Raw genomic sequence first — 15,707 nt, 5'->3', positions numbered from 1 at the left:
TTGTGTACACCCACTCCCACTGGGAACCCCTCTGTGAGGCCGAACACTGTTCGAACTTGAGTCATTGGGTCCTTGCACATAGTCTGCACTAATTCTTCCAATATTTCTGAGACTCAAACCACCACAGTACTGTCCAGATTAGCTTTCTTGGGACCTTGTCATAATTGTATTTATTTATTTATTTAGTTATTTATTTATTTTACATTTATTTACCGGGAAAGTCCAACTGGACACAGGTCCATTTTCAGCAGAGTCCTGGGGAGAAAAGCTCCACAATACAATACAGTACATGAGAGAATAGAAATAAACTAGAGCATACTTATAGCAAACATAACAATTCTTATAGTAGACAATCATTGTGGTACATAATAACTTAAAACAGCATTTGTATTATTTTTACAGATATAAGTTTTGCCAAGTAAATATCAATGTGTTCACAAGGTTTCAGGGAAACTGTTTATACTTAGCTGTACACAGGAATATTCTCTTAGTTTGGGTTAGCCTGTAGAGTGGCATGAACATAGCCAGTCATAGAGGGTTTTCAGGCATTTTTTGAAATGATTAAAGGAGGTGGTAGAAGTTATTTGACTTGGTAGAGTGTTGCAGGTTTTAGCAATGATGCTGGCAAAGAGGGAGGTATCATTTCTATGTTGGATAACAGTTATGAGGTTCTGGTTAATAGATCTTAAGGCTCTAGAGGGAATGTGGGACTGAATTAGATGCTGAAGTGCTGTGGTTTTCTTAGGAAGGTAGCACAGTTTGTGTGCTATAGAGAGTTCATTGAGTAGAAGTATATGAGGCAACTCAAGCCAATTGAGGTGCTTAAGGGATAGACAGTGGTGAGACTTACATGAGGCTTCAGTAGCAAACTTAGTAATCTTGTTATAGCAAGATTGCATTTTATTTAGATTGGTTTGGCAGAGATTAGTCAAGATGGGAGTGGCATAGAGGAGGGTGGATAGAAGATGAGTCCTTGTGATGGTTGCTTTGGAGTGTTTAGTCATAAACTGTTTGTTCCTGTAGAGGAGTCGAAGTTTTTTACTAACTTTCTTGATGGTTTGTGCTATGTGGAAGCCGAACCTCAGGTTATTGTATATTTCTATACCTAGCAGTTTAGTGTATGTATGTGGTTGGACTAATTTGAATGTTTTCTTTAGAGTAGATGGTGAAATAGCTATTTAGGGGAGGAGATCTGCCTGAGCTGAAAAGGAATTAGTTTGTTTTTTTGGGGGATTAAGAAGAAATTTGATGTTAGTGAACCAAGTTTCAGCTAGGGTGAAGTTATTTTCGGTTAGGGTTTGTAGTTCACTTAGGGTAGGGAAAACACATATAAGGGTGGTGTCATCTGCGCATTGTACTACTAAGGAAGTGAGTGAGGATGAAGAGATCTTGTTAGTAAATAAAGAGAACAGCAAAGGGCCAAGGATGGATCCTTGAGGGACTCCTATGGTAACTGGTAACAGAGGGGGCAGTTGCCCCTGCCATAGGACTGCTTGTTGATGACCAGATAATTAGCTGTTGAACCATGATATAGAAGGGGGACTTATATTTTGGGTAGATAGAGTTTCATGAAGCATACTGTAATTTACCATGTCAAAGGCTTTTGATAAGTCTAAAAATATGGAAGAAACAAATAGACCCTTGTTTCTATGATGGTTAACTATATGGGTGGATAGTAGTAATACTGTGGTGGTGCTATGGGAAGGTCTAAAGCCATGCTGGGATATTGTTGTTATTTTGGAAGTACTGAATTAGTTGATTATGAACAACTCTTTCTAATATTTTGGATAAAGGTGATAGGATTGTTATTGGGCAATAGTTGGTGAGCTCTAAGGAGTTACCTCCTTTGTGCAGTGGAATAATATGTGATGTTTTCCATGAAGTGGGAACTTTGCATTCTAAGAGAGATCTATTTATGAGAATAGAGACAGGATAGGCTATAGCTTTAGCTGATATCTGAAGGAAGTCTGTTGGTAGCATATCAGCTGCTAGAGTGGTTGGTTTAAGTTTCCTAAGGAGTTTAGACATTGTCTTGGTGGACACGGAGTGAAGGTGAAAACTGGGGGTATTGTTTTGTATATTGGGATGGGTTGGTGTAGTTATTGGTGTGAGACTACTAATGCTATTTTGTGCATTGGCAAGGGTCTGGACTGTTTCGATAAAGAATTTGTTAAATTGAGTGGGAATGTTTTCATGGTTATTTGGTAGCACAAGGATTGGAGTAGTGGACTTTCCTGTGTGTAGTATACCATTTATTGTGGCCCAGAATTTTTGGGGATTGTGAGCATATTTTTCTTGCATATTTTTATAGTAGCTAGATTTGTCTAGTTTGATTTTGTTTTTTGGCTTTGTTACGGAGCTCTAGATAGTTTTGTCTCAAAGTAGTGGTTTTGTTTTTTTGATATTGAATCCAGGCCTTGTCCGTTTCTTTCATTATAGTTTTAGTATCCTTTCTTAGCCATTGGACATAGTTAGTTTTTATTCTAATGGTTCTGGATGGTGCATGATGACATAAAATGTTTATGAAGGTGTGTTAAAGTATTCAACGGCTTTGTCTAGAGATAGCTGTTTTAGGGGAATCCATTTGCAGCTTTTTAGTGCATTGATGAAGTCAGTAGCTATAAAGGTCTTTTTCTTTCGAACTACTCTGAGGATGGGTCGGCTGGTGGTTTAGGATCTGTTCCTAATTAGGTAGGTTGGATGATGGTCCCTTAGGGTATCTGCAAGGCAGCCAGATTGCTGTGCAAGAGTGGGGTCAGATATCAGGATCCAGTCTAAGATGGACTTGCGCTTGGTTGTTTTGTCAATTCTAGTGGGGGTGGTTATAGTTTGGGTAAACCATGATTTCTTCAAGTCTAGGAATGTCCAGTTGGACTCTGTCCTCATCTCTAGCTTCTTCTCAAGTATCTGTTTCACTGCAAATAATGTTTCACATAAACAGTATCCATGGTATAGTATTCAAACTTGCCACATAGAAATAGATATTATTTCTATAAAGCCAGAATAATTATTGTTTGATATGAGCAAATGACACAAGAGTCACTCAGTTTCTTCTACCATAATTCCCTGTAACCAGCAAGGATAGCCTCTTTGCTAACTGTGTATACCTCACATGTAGAATCATGATGGAAAGAATGAATAAATAATGGCCACAGTAATGTATTCAGCTCACTGCTATCAGAAGCAAACAGTCAACCCATTGGAACTGCCCTGCATGTGTGTACATGCACACACATGAACATACACACACAAACATACTTGCCCACCAATTACAGCAATTGCTATGACTGAGTACACCTCAGATGCCTGATTGAGATCAGATGAGTAACTAATGCATACATAATGGCCACAGTAATATATTTTAGCTCATTGCTATCAGACTCGCAATACAGTTAAATCCATAACAACACCATCCCCTTCCCACACACATGCCTACACACCCACACAGCCACACACATGCGCACACACACACACACACACACACACACACACACACACACACACACACACACACACACACACACACCCCCACACACCCACACACACTCACACACACACACACACACACACACACACACACACACACACACACACACACACACACACACACACACACACACACACACACACACTGATATGACCACCAATTGCAGATACTTTATTGACACAATACTTCAGATGTCTGAGATCAAATTCATGAAAAAATATATAAATGGCCACAGTAACATAGTTCAGCTAACTGCTGTCAGAATCATGCAGTCAATCCAACCATAAAAGACACACTGAAATAATATCTGAAGGAGAGTAAAGAGAAGAATAGATTTTCAAAGGAGATCAGCAAGGTAGTACATCAGTGATTCATAAGATTGTGAGAAAACATTCTATGGTTGAGGGCTGGGAGACATTTATTTACTTATTTTACATTTGTTGACCGAGATAGTCCGACTGGATACATGGCCATTTTCAGCGGAGGTCTGGGGAGAAAAGCTCCATGTAACAAAACAGTACAGAGACAGTAAATACATAACTAAGTTTTAAACACAGGAAACATATCAAAATATTAACATAGGATACAAGCAGATAACATCTTTCAATACATGCAGACATACATATGTAATGAGGCATGGGTAGATTGCTAAACAGCAGATTGGGAAGTAATACATATTTTAGTGGAGTTGTTAATTGGGATTTGAGCAAGGGCAAAGCCAGTGTGATTTGAAGTAATTTTTTGAGGCCTTTTTTAAATAGGGGTAGCAAAGTTTCCTTGGTAAGGTTAGCAGGAAGTACATTCCAAGTTTTACCAATTGAGTTGGCAAATAGAGCATCCCCTGCAGAATTGTTGGATTTTCGGGTCAGTACCATTAGTTTATTAGATGAGCATAGTGGCCTGAGGGCACTATGGGAGCTGATAATGTTTTTAAGGGCAGGGGTGTTTTCAGGTTGGTGGAGGACTTTGTGCACTACTATAAGCTGAGTGAACTGCAGGAGGGTAGGAAATTCTAGCCATCCTAGAGGTTTTAGGTTTTGACAATGATGAGTCATATATGCCATGCCAGTAGCGAATCTAGCTATATGGTTGTAACAGCCCGATAATTTATTGAGCTCAGTTTTGGACAGGTTGGTGAGTACACAGTAGCCATACATATGGGTAGAGAGAAGGTGGGAGTGTGCAATAACTGCAGTAGCAAGAGGGTTGAGGAAAGGTTTGAGCTTATACAGGGAGCCAAGTTTTTTGTTAATGGACTTAATAGTATGATTAACATGAGTATAGAATTTAAGGTTGTTTTCGATTATTACACCTAGTAGCTTAGTTTGGTCATCTGGGGGGAAACCCAGATGACCACACTAAGCTACTAGGTGGAAAGAAAGATAAGAAAAGTATGGAGATGGTAAGGGTTAGACATAAAGAAGCTGGAAAAACCGAAACATTGCATAGGAATATGAGAGCGAAAGAGAGAGGGAATAGGTATTTTGGCAGAAGGGGAGTATAAAAGATAAGAGAGGTCAAGAAAAGCTTAAGGGATATGATGAACAGACATGACAGTGAACACAAAGAAATATAGTGAATGAAGTTTGAGAGTGGAAGTCTAGCATAGGATGCACACACAAGAATGCTTTGCATCTAGGGAATTGACTGATAGAGTATCTGGGCAGATTGGAACCAAGGGTTAAATTCTTTTATTTCTTTCTTTGTTTTTTTTTTGTTTTTTTTTATAGTAGCTCAAGACAAATGAAGGGTTCTTAAGATTTGAAAATGAGGTTGTTAAAACTATGTATCATGAAACAGAGTAAACATAATATAAAAAAATATATATGATAGCTTAAAATATGATACCTACATAAAATGGTTTGCTACCTTCAAACTATAAAAAGATGGTAGGCAGTCTGAGACTGAATAGAATAAATGTTTGTCATGATTGCATTTATTGTTATTGTGGTGGGAGTGGGGTTAAAGAAGTGCAAAAGTGAAGCTGTGGAAAATGCCTGTAACAGGAAAATGCAAACATAAATAAAAATATTGAGGGGGAAAAACACGCAAAGAAAGGGTCATGTGTACAGAGTATACCATGCTGTTACAAAAAGTCTTCCTAACTTCTAAAGATGTATACAGCAGTTTATATACATAGTGATTTATATCAAATTATCTATCTATCTATCTATCTATCTATCTATCTATCTATCTATCTAGCTTAACTTAGCTTTTTCTAGTTAGTTAAGATCTATAATATAGGTGATTATATAACACATTAGTACTGTGCAATATTTGTAATTGTAAAATTGTTTTACCTCTGGAGCTTTTCTCCACAGGCCTCTTTTTTCTAAGTTAGCTTATTTAGTTCGTTAAGATCTATAATATATGTGATTACATTTCATTCTTCCCATTGCATAACACACTTGTACTATGTATTATTTGTATTTGTAAAATTGTTTGTACCTCTGGAGCTTTTCTCCCCGGGCCTCCACTGAAAATGGACATAAATCCAGTTGGACTAGCCCGGTCAACAAATGTAAAATAAATAAAATAAAAATAAATCTATCTATCTATCTATCTATCTATCTATCTATCTATCTATCTATCTATCTATCTATCTATCTATCTATCTATCTAATCTATCTATCTATCTATCTATCCTGAAGTAAAATTTGCAATAAAGTGTCCCATTTAAAGCAAGGTTATTAGGCAGATCTAGTATATATAAATACAGTTGTCTTTAAGTTCAGAGAAAATATGAAGGATATTGATATGTACTTATTCTCCTAGCTTATAACCGAAGAAAGACTCAAATGAAATAATTTGTTTTTTGCTGAAATTTTGTTAGGTTTGTTTATTTTTGTCATAATTAAAGATCACTATAGAAAACTCAGTCATACTATGCATTCCTTGTAAGCAGGCTGTGCATCTATACCCAACTTATCATTTAGCAAAAAATATTTATGCTTTGGCAATCATATTCTTGCCTAAAAATCAGTAGTTGGATTCTTGTCTAGAAAAACTAATCCTGTATAGCCTATGTACATTGAGGTAGCAATGCTATGTAATTTTTATTAGTCATAGAAGCGACTCTCTTTTAAAAATATTAGATCACAAAATGGTCACTATAAGCAGCATGAACTCTGTTGGCACCTTAGAGATCTATAAATAATACACTTTTTAAAAACATCCCTTCTTTAACACTAGATATTATGATGTGTTGGGATGATAGTGCAGTTAGTTAAAAACAAAGATAATCTCAAAAGCATATTAGAATTCATTTGATGTATATGCATTCCACTTTGACTGCATCCCTAAAAGTGCAGAGATGCCCATAATACGAAATGCACAATATTGGTATTAAAAATAGTAACTAAATAAAATTAAGAAATGTCCTGTAAGCCTGCGCTCATAATTCTGCTCTGCACCTCCTTCTTTCAGATTGGCTCAAGTACCAGTTAGTCAGCTGAGGGAGTCTGAGCCAGTAACAGAAGGAGAGCAAAATGTCAACATAAGGAGTATCAGGCATGATGTTCCAAGCCCTGCTGTGACCTGAGAATGCTTGTGTTTTTTCTGGTGACTGTGTCTTCCCAGCATGCAGCCTGTTCTCTTTGCCAGCTCACTAAGGAAACTGTGAATTAAAGAGGTCAAGCATTATTTCATAACTGATTGTGATACAGACTGAAAAGAATATTCTCTGCAAAATACAGTACACTTGAGAGGTATGAATCAGGATTGTCATAGGCCTCATTCATGTATCAGCCATTTTAGAATGCCTATATTGGGAAATCCCAGTCTTTTCAGGATTAGCCGTGAAAGGGTCCTGCACTTGAATACTCCTAAGAAAGTGTCTTCACAATCGTGATATCTCATTTATGACCTGGAAAAGTCTACCTTGTCTTCTTTTAAACCAGCTGCTGCTACATCCCTCAAGTACCTCACCTGCCCTGAAAAATTGTGTTTTAGTGCATCAAGTTGCAGCTGTTCTCATGGTGACTATATTTAAAAAAAATGGAGGTCTTCACTTAATAACAGAAAATGTGTTTTATCTAAATATTTTAACAAGCTGAATGGGTTTCATTGCAAAAGAAGACAAGAAGCAATCCGAGGAATTTAACAGTATTATCTTGTATTAGTTATTCTAGTGAACTTTGGAGGTGGTATAATAGGTGCATGAGTGAAACTTTACTTTATTTGTTCCTACAATTTAAATATTTCCTTCAAAAGTTAGTCTGCTCGACTGTGATAATTAGACTTGTTAGGAATTAAGACAAAGTTATACAATATCCATGTCATTTACTTGCTGTATTATTGACAATGGTATTATTCAATAAAGAATTTAGTATACAAATAAAGACTGCATTTTTGTGACCATTACATATGCCACTAGAGTTTCAGAACTATAGACCTTAAGGAACAAAGAACTTTTTTCTTATCGACCACAAAGATAGAGCCACACTTTGTATTAACCCTTCTTTCAGAGTAAAGTAGTGACCGAGGAATCCTTGAATCAGGCTATTCATGTCCCTGTTTTTTACTGTACTATCAAAGTGACAGGGATCTTGGCAGTCCCTAGATGTGCAGGCATTTAGCTCATTGCATCTTCATTTGCTGATTCATTTTATGGTGAGACTATCTCATGGCAAGTAAGAGTGCATTCTCCTATAGCCATTATAACCACCAATGCCTTTTTAACAGGCATCATAACTCAGTCCATTCTGAAAAACAGCTATAAGGTCAATATTTCATAAAGTATTAAAACCTGGATATCTCCTCTAGGACTAGGGTGGGTTTTACCACACTCATTTTACTTGACCTCTTGCAACCTACAACTTCTCATTATTAACCACCCCAACATCCATAGCCTTTGGGAAACCACTCATAAAGTTATCACTAGTGCAAGAGTGAACAATATAATGAACATTGTACAGCTGTGTTAAAAACGTACCACCACTGTAGATATTCAAGTATGTCCAGTGCTGCAGAAAAACCCTTCCCTCCATGGCTCCATTCCTTTCATTTTCTGGAGTGTCCTTATGCTGGGGTGGCTATCCACTCATTCTATGCCCTTACCCTTCTTCACCAGGTTGGCCTGGTATTTACAGAGTCAACTTAGCAGGTCCTTTCTAGTTAAGCAACTTGGAAAGAGGTTCACTTTATATAGGCTGATTTTCTTTCTCTGGTTTTAGACCTCACCACAAATGAGAACCACAGCAAGAAAAAAACAAAGATGGCATGGCCAAACATTCCTTTTCTACTACTGTCGTGCTGACATCCAGGTAAGTGGCCATCTTCCCAGACAGATGTGGAATGGGGGCAAAGACTTGGAAGGCAGATCAGATGTCAGTCTTTCTGTGGCAGAAGTCCCAAGAAGGTATAATTAATGCAACAAGAGACATGCTTAAACATCTACAAAAATGGTTAAGTTTCTAACACAACTGTACACTGTCTGTACTTTGTTTTCATCTGCTGTTAAAACCTTTCTTTCCATTAAAGCTGATGTCTGGTTCTTTCCAGGCAGAAACATACGGTTCAGAGAAAAAAACATTTGTTTGCCTGCATTTCAGTTGGGTAATTAACTTGAAAGTGAATTGCCTCTGCTAAAAGTTACAAAACATATTCTCATAAGCAGCCTCCTTACTTCACTAAGTGGAAGACAAAGCTAATGAAGCCACTTCCTGGTAAGCCTTTATTTTTGTTGCTGACAGTTGTGAATTTTTACCCCTATGCTGAGCCTGAGCTGTGTAATTTCTGAGTGGCATAACAGTACTTATTATTCTGCGTTCTTCCAGGAAGAGTATAATCCTTCACTGACCACAGACTGAAGCCATAATTGATCCTTTTTTCATATGAAAGTCAGGACTAATTAATGCTGCACAATTAAACATGTAACAACTTGCTGGTGGTTATGTTCAGGCATATGATTAGGCCAGAGTGTACTGAACTGTGATGACAAACTCAGCCTTATTGAATTAATCTGGTCCCAGAAGTGAAACTGGTGGAAGTTGTATCTTAAAGCTATTTGAGTCTGCACTTTGCTGTCACACAATGAGCACTGCCTGTAATTAGAACCCAGTAATTACAGAAAGAATTATGACTAGGCACTCAGTTCTAAGCCCCCAGCTGATTTGTAAATGATGGCCGTGCTTTATAAAACTGCCAGCGATGTAAAGAAACACATACATTATTGTCATTTTTAGCTAAGCGTTTGCATACTCTGTCTTGCTGTTTTGTACAATGTAGCATTTATTGTATACTGCCATAAGAATATATGTTTTTCATCACAGTATACTCTGTTCGCAGACACCACCAACAAAAGAGGAATATATTTGAAAAGTGACCATTAGTCATTAAAAAAATACCAAGGGTACTAGCTTAACTGTGAAGTCTAAGCAGTCAGATAAAACAGGTAAGGTCCCTGGACATGATGCTCTTAATTATGGCTTTTGTTGTTAAGACATAAAGAAAAAAAAAGCCAACTCATAGATTAAATTACATTCAGGGCTGATCTGAACACAGTATCCATAAACATTTTCTTCACTCCTATAACTTCACTGTCAACAGATAAGAAAACAAAGGCACCCACACACAGATACATTATTTATTATTTTTCTTATTCTTATTGTGACACAGTAAATAAGGCAGCTGCCTATACTAGCTTTCTATGAATGTCACTTTTTTAGCCTGTCATCATTACTGTATGCGATCTGTGTCTCTTGAGAATAAGAGTTAAATCCTGACTGTAGGTTAGCTGATATTGTAGTTAGAAAACTCTGTTAAAATATGCTTCTCCACTGTACCATACTGCTAGATATTTTCCTACAAATTAACAATCTCACCTCATATTAGCAGGGACACTACTTATATTCTAATAGCAATACACAACACCTTAGCTTCTCACATTATTAGGTAAACAAGTCTTTTTACATTTAAACACTTTTTATTGGTTCTTCACTTGAATTTTGAAATAAATAAATAAACAAACAAATAAATAAATAAATAGAATTATATTTAAAGTCCTTCTTTTTCAAAACAAAGCCCCCCATCCATCATGTAGCAGGTGTGTTTCCTATTCTCCTATATTTGATATAAGCAACTCTTAAGGTGAATGCACCTCAGGTAAAGTGGAATTTATCCCTTTCAATGACTTCTATTACAAGTGTACTTTGCATTATTTTTGAAGTCAAATTTTTAGAAAGTGTACATTTTCATTTTTTTATAAAAAAAAAAGGTAGGCACACTTCAAAATATATTTTCTAAGATTAAGATCTTGAATGAATATTGTTGACTGCCACATTATAATCTTCAATTTATAGTTGTAAAACAAAAGTCTCACACCAAGTTCCATATAGGACCTCACAAGACAGACCTAGTATAACAGAGAAAAATCTCTGTAAAAAAGATTTACAAACATCTTCTCCATAGAATCCTTGAACATGCAGGCTTTGGAATGCCCAGGGGAACAAAAACCTTTAATGATATACTAAGGCTGATAAGTCAGACTCCACAGTAGACCTGAATACTCAATTAAAGGCCTTTGTGGCTCTGTGCACAAGAGGCAGTGCATTGAAACACTGTACTTAGGAAAAAGTGCATACTTGTAATACAGCCATTGCATCCCTATTCAGTATTTTAATTTTACTGCATATTATATTTGTGTATGCCTCACCTTTAGTTCTTTGACCTATATCTCAATTAATTTCCTTAGTGTAAAATCTCACATTTTAAGATTATGAATGTTGAGTCTTTCGGCTTTTCCTGGTTAGGGGTCACCACAGCAGAACTCCGATCCACTAATGATTGGCAGAAGATTTTTACGTGCCGAGTTGCCAGCCCTGACGCACAACCTTCAATGAAGGTGCACCCATTCACGCATGTTTCCACACAGAAGACGCTCTAGCTGAGAATCGAACAGGACAACGTCTTACTGTGAGGCGACGACGCTACTGCAGCACCACCACCACATTAGTCAGTAACAGGAGATATATATTGCACAAAGCAAAACTGGGCAAATTTTAAGTCAAGATTTTTATAGTGAATGGAAGTTAAATAGATTAGGTTTGGGAACAAACCATTTTGTCCAGGAACATCCTTGGGGAGGGTCAGGTAGGAATAGTAATTAAAGTTAAGATGGTAGTGGAAGAATGTTAGTGTGGTGGGGATGGAAGGGTTAAATTGGGAAGGTAGGAGGGTTGGGAGGAAATGAGGTAAGTGCAAGGAAGGGCTTAACTGGTTTTGTGTGAGTGTAACTGGGTAAGGGATCAGATTTTGGTGTGAATGTGCCATAGCAAGTGTTATGTCCATGACGACTAGTTGGTACAGTGGAGACCAGATAGCTGGAATGTGCAGTCTGAGGTAAAAATGGGTGGCTATTGTACAATAAGTGGATAAATTGTTGGCTTGAAGGCAGTGGACTCAACAGGTGATGGATGCTTCTGTAGTGGAAGTTCTGGTTGCTGGAGAAGTGATAATGATACATTGTTAGTTGCATCATTTAGGCATGTCAGAGATGGTGCATTTTGGGAGTAGTGTGGGGATGGGTAAGGATGAGATATGTCAGGGGCAGGGTGAAGCAGGTGTTTAGGTTTGATTATGGGAAGTTTGGGGTCATCTGCAGGTAGGGTGGAGTCACAACAGCATAAGGTTGGGTCAGACTTTGAGATCTGGTTGAGTGATTAGTCAGCTAAGCAGGCCCTGAGGCAAGGAAAGGGGATATCTTTTGACCTCCTCACATTCCATTTTTAGTTAAAGGAAAGGTCTGGAAGGAGGAATATGATGATATTTTGATTTAATTGATATGTATGAGGTTCAACATATGATGGAATCAGAATCCCAAATAATAAAGACTTTTGGTGGCTTTAGTGACCTCAGGGCAGAGGGGAATAGGGAGACTATGGCCAAGGACATGGAACAACTGGGTGTTAAACCTCAATTATTACATGTTGCTTTGGCTGGCGAGGGGTACTGCCATTGTCCTAACCACTCTAGGCTTATTTCTCATGATCTGTGTGGCACAGCATGTGTGCGTGGGGAATGCCTGGTTATGGTAAGCTCATAGGTTTTGGAAATGGAAGGCAGTGAATCAGTCATTGCGTTGGGATGTGAAACATCCTGACATTTGGCTCTACACTATGGTAGATAGTGTTTGGGCTATTAGTATGGGGGTTAAGTTAGGGGAAAGGGCTATGCTGGGCCTATAATGCAGGGTCCTGCTTGTGGGTGGGGTGTAGTTTTTCGAAGACCTGCTCAAAATGTGTGAGAATGCATCTAGCTGTGCAGGTGGCAGACAGAAAGGCACACTGGTTAATTTGAGTTTGCAGCAGCCTGAATCTAATGGGTTACCTTTATCATTTACTGGATTCAAGGTAGTTGGGGTATGAGAAATTTTTAGGGAGGATGGAGAAAGGGGGTGTCCTTTCATGAGTCAAAGAGAAGATTGGGGGACAGATTTTCCCATTAACATATAAGGATTGTGTCAGCTGCTCATGCAATTTCTTAATTCAGTAGTTGCAGTTGAATTAATAGATGGGTTTCTGAGAGCTTTTCTATTGAATCAAGAGTGGGAGTGGAGGGGTCAGTTGATAGGACTCTGCATTCCTTTTAGGGGAAGGAAGAGATTTTGGAAGGCTTAGTGGAGAAAGAATGGCAGGTGGGTAGGTTATTGGGTCTGTTTGATATTCCTCCCTCTAACAGCTTTAGGGTTTCTCTTTGGGTATGGCTCCTAAGAAGGCAGCAGGAGATTTCCTTTGATTCACCAATAGTCTTGTCTTGTGAGAGATTCTGTGCATGATTTTATTTTGGGAGATGATGCAAAGGTCAGTTATGCATCTTTGGCTGATGCAGTGCAGGTCATTTGGGAGTTTACGAGCACATGATTGGGGAAGGTAGATATTGAATCTGTTTTTCGTTTATTACTGATTTGAGAGGAAGAGTGGCCATTGTTGGGCAGGGTAGCTGGCTTTCAGGTTTACTTTGACAAGGCTATGCCGATGGGATGCTCAGCAGCCTGCGCTACTTTGAGAGGTTTAATACGGCTTTCTTTTGGATTTGGCAGTAGTGGGTGGACAGCCAGCAGGTGATACATTGATCTGGATGATGTCTTAAGAGTAAGTGAAGGGTTTGACAGAGCATTGGAAGGTATGCATGTGTTTTTGGGGATGTGAGAGGAACTGGGTGTTCTGTTGGCTAGGCAGAAGTTAGAAGACTCAAGTGAGGCATTGTTTTCTGTGATTGCTAGTAGATGCAGGCCATGGTCTGTTTTGTTTACTAGATGCGAAGGTAACATGGTTGAAAGAAGAGATTCGGTGGGGAAATCTAAGGACAGGGTGCAGACTGAACATGTCAGAGAGCTTTCCAGGCTGCTGAAGTTTTCATGTTTGGCAGTTCAACTGGGTCATTCCTTTTGTGGGTCTGCGGCCTTTTTGTTGAATGTGGGGAAAGCAAACATCATTGAGTGAGGGTTAATAAGTTGGTGCATGATAATTTAGCATTGTGGTTGTTCTTTTTGGAGCAGTTTAATGGTATGGCTTTTTTGGCAGGCAGATTGGGTTATTCAAGGGCATTTATAATTGTTTACAGATGTGGCAGAAAGTACTGGGATGAGGGCCCATTGTGTGTGGTAGATGGTTTGGGGCTTGCTGGCTGGCTGGATGTAAGGACAACTGAATGAGGGATGTTGACTGTCTGGAGTTAATTCCAGTTTGGCTAGCATCGTAGCTATAGGAGGAAAAGTTGCAGAGGTAAAAGGGTTAACTTTCATTCGGACAATATGACAGTGGTATGAGGCGTTGGTGTTGCCAGATGAAGTTTGTCAGGTTGGCTAAAAATGATCAGATGCTTGGTACAGGAATCCTGGGCAGCTTTTAAAAGGAAGGTGTATGGTAAAGCTTTGCAAGATTTTGTTAAATTTGTGTTACAGCTGCCTGAGGAGTAAGGAGTTTGGTGAGAAGGACTGTTGTTCAAATATTGGGTTCAGGCTTGAGAACAAGGTAAGGCAGTGCAGTCAGTCAAGGTGGACTTAGCTGTAATTAGTTTAGCTGCATGGGTGGCTAGGTTATGTGTCTTTGTGGTTCGTATGTTGAAGGGTTGGGGTAGAGTTGATAGTGTGGAGACTGCCAGACAATGGCCATTGACAAGACAGATTTTGAAGGTTTTGTTCTGTTGATACATGGGGATGCATTGGATTATCCTTTATGTGTGATGTTTGCTTTATAGATGCATTTTGGAGCTCTTAGGGTCTCAGAGCTGTTTTGGTTGTTAGTTTGGCAGGAGGTTTCAGTGTTTTTGCCTCCATGTATATTTGGTTGTGTAGATCTAAAACAGATCAGTTTGGGGAAGGGTGGCATACGGTATTGGGAAAAGACAGAAAGGATAGGTTGTGTACAGTGGTTTGGGCCAAGAGGTTGCTATGGTCTCATATTGGGAATCCTCAGGACTTCGTTTTGATTGGTAGGGGGCAAGGTCATGATGTGTAATCAGTTTGTATATATGATGAAGAGAACATTTGAGTATGCTGGTTTTATGGGAGAGGTGTTTTCCACTAATTATTTGTGCACTGGAAGGGTATTGGACTTAGTGTGGGAAGGCAGAGCAATTGAAGTCATTAAGAGGATGGGCTGTTGGTCATCAAATGCTGTTTTGTCTTCTATTAGATAATTGGGTACAGTGACTGGCTTAGTATTAAATTAATTTTCTAGGAAAGGAAATCTCATTTTTGGTCATTCTCATATCCATTGGGTGACAAAAAGGTGATGCAGTTAGGCCAGATGGCATGCAATTGGGTTTACATTGTTTCGGCTGGCATCAGGCTCCTTAGAGTCCTGATGGTACGTTTGACAGGTAACAATCTGGGATTAATTCCGAAGCTACAGTTGGTAGTTAGGATAAGTGAGGATCTGTTTATTTTAAAGAGGTTATACCCAGGTATGTGTATTGTGTGGTCGGAGGTGGTACCATGGTTATTTTGGCTTTGGAGAGGGCTCATCAGTTTGTTAATGTTAGGCTAGTTAGGCAAATGGCTACTTTGGGTATTTATATGATAAGGCATTGGGATGTTATGACCGGTGTCCAGTTTGGTTCAGGGAGGATGGAGTACACATGAATTATTTTGGTTTGGACCTTTTTAATGTACATTTAGATTTGTTTTGGAGGGTCTGCTGAAGGTTTTGAAGTGAATGAGGAGGAACAGCCTCTGTCAGGCTGGTTGGCAAAGAAGAGGGGTAAGCGTGTCCCTCTT

Source organism: Protopterus annectens, chromosome 1.part2 (genome assembly GCF_019279795.1).
Source record: "Protopterus annectens isolate FY-2018-M chromosome 1.part2, PAN1.0, whole genome shotgun sequence".
Lineage (NCBI taxonomy): Eukaryota > Metazoa > Chordata > Ceratodontiformes > Protopteridae > Protopterus > Protopterus annectens.
Note: the sequence above shows the minus strand (reverse complement) of the source record.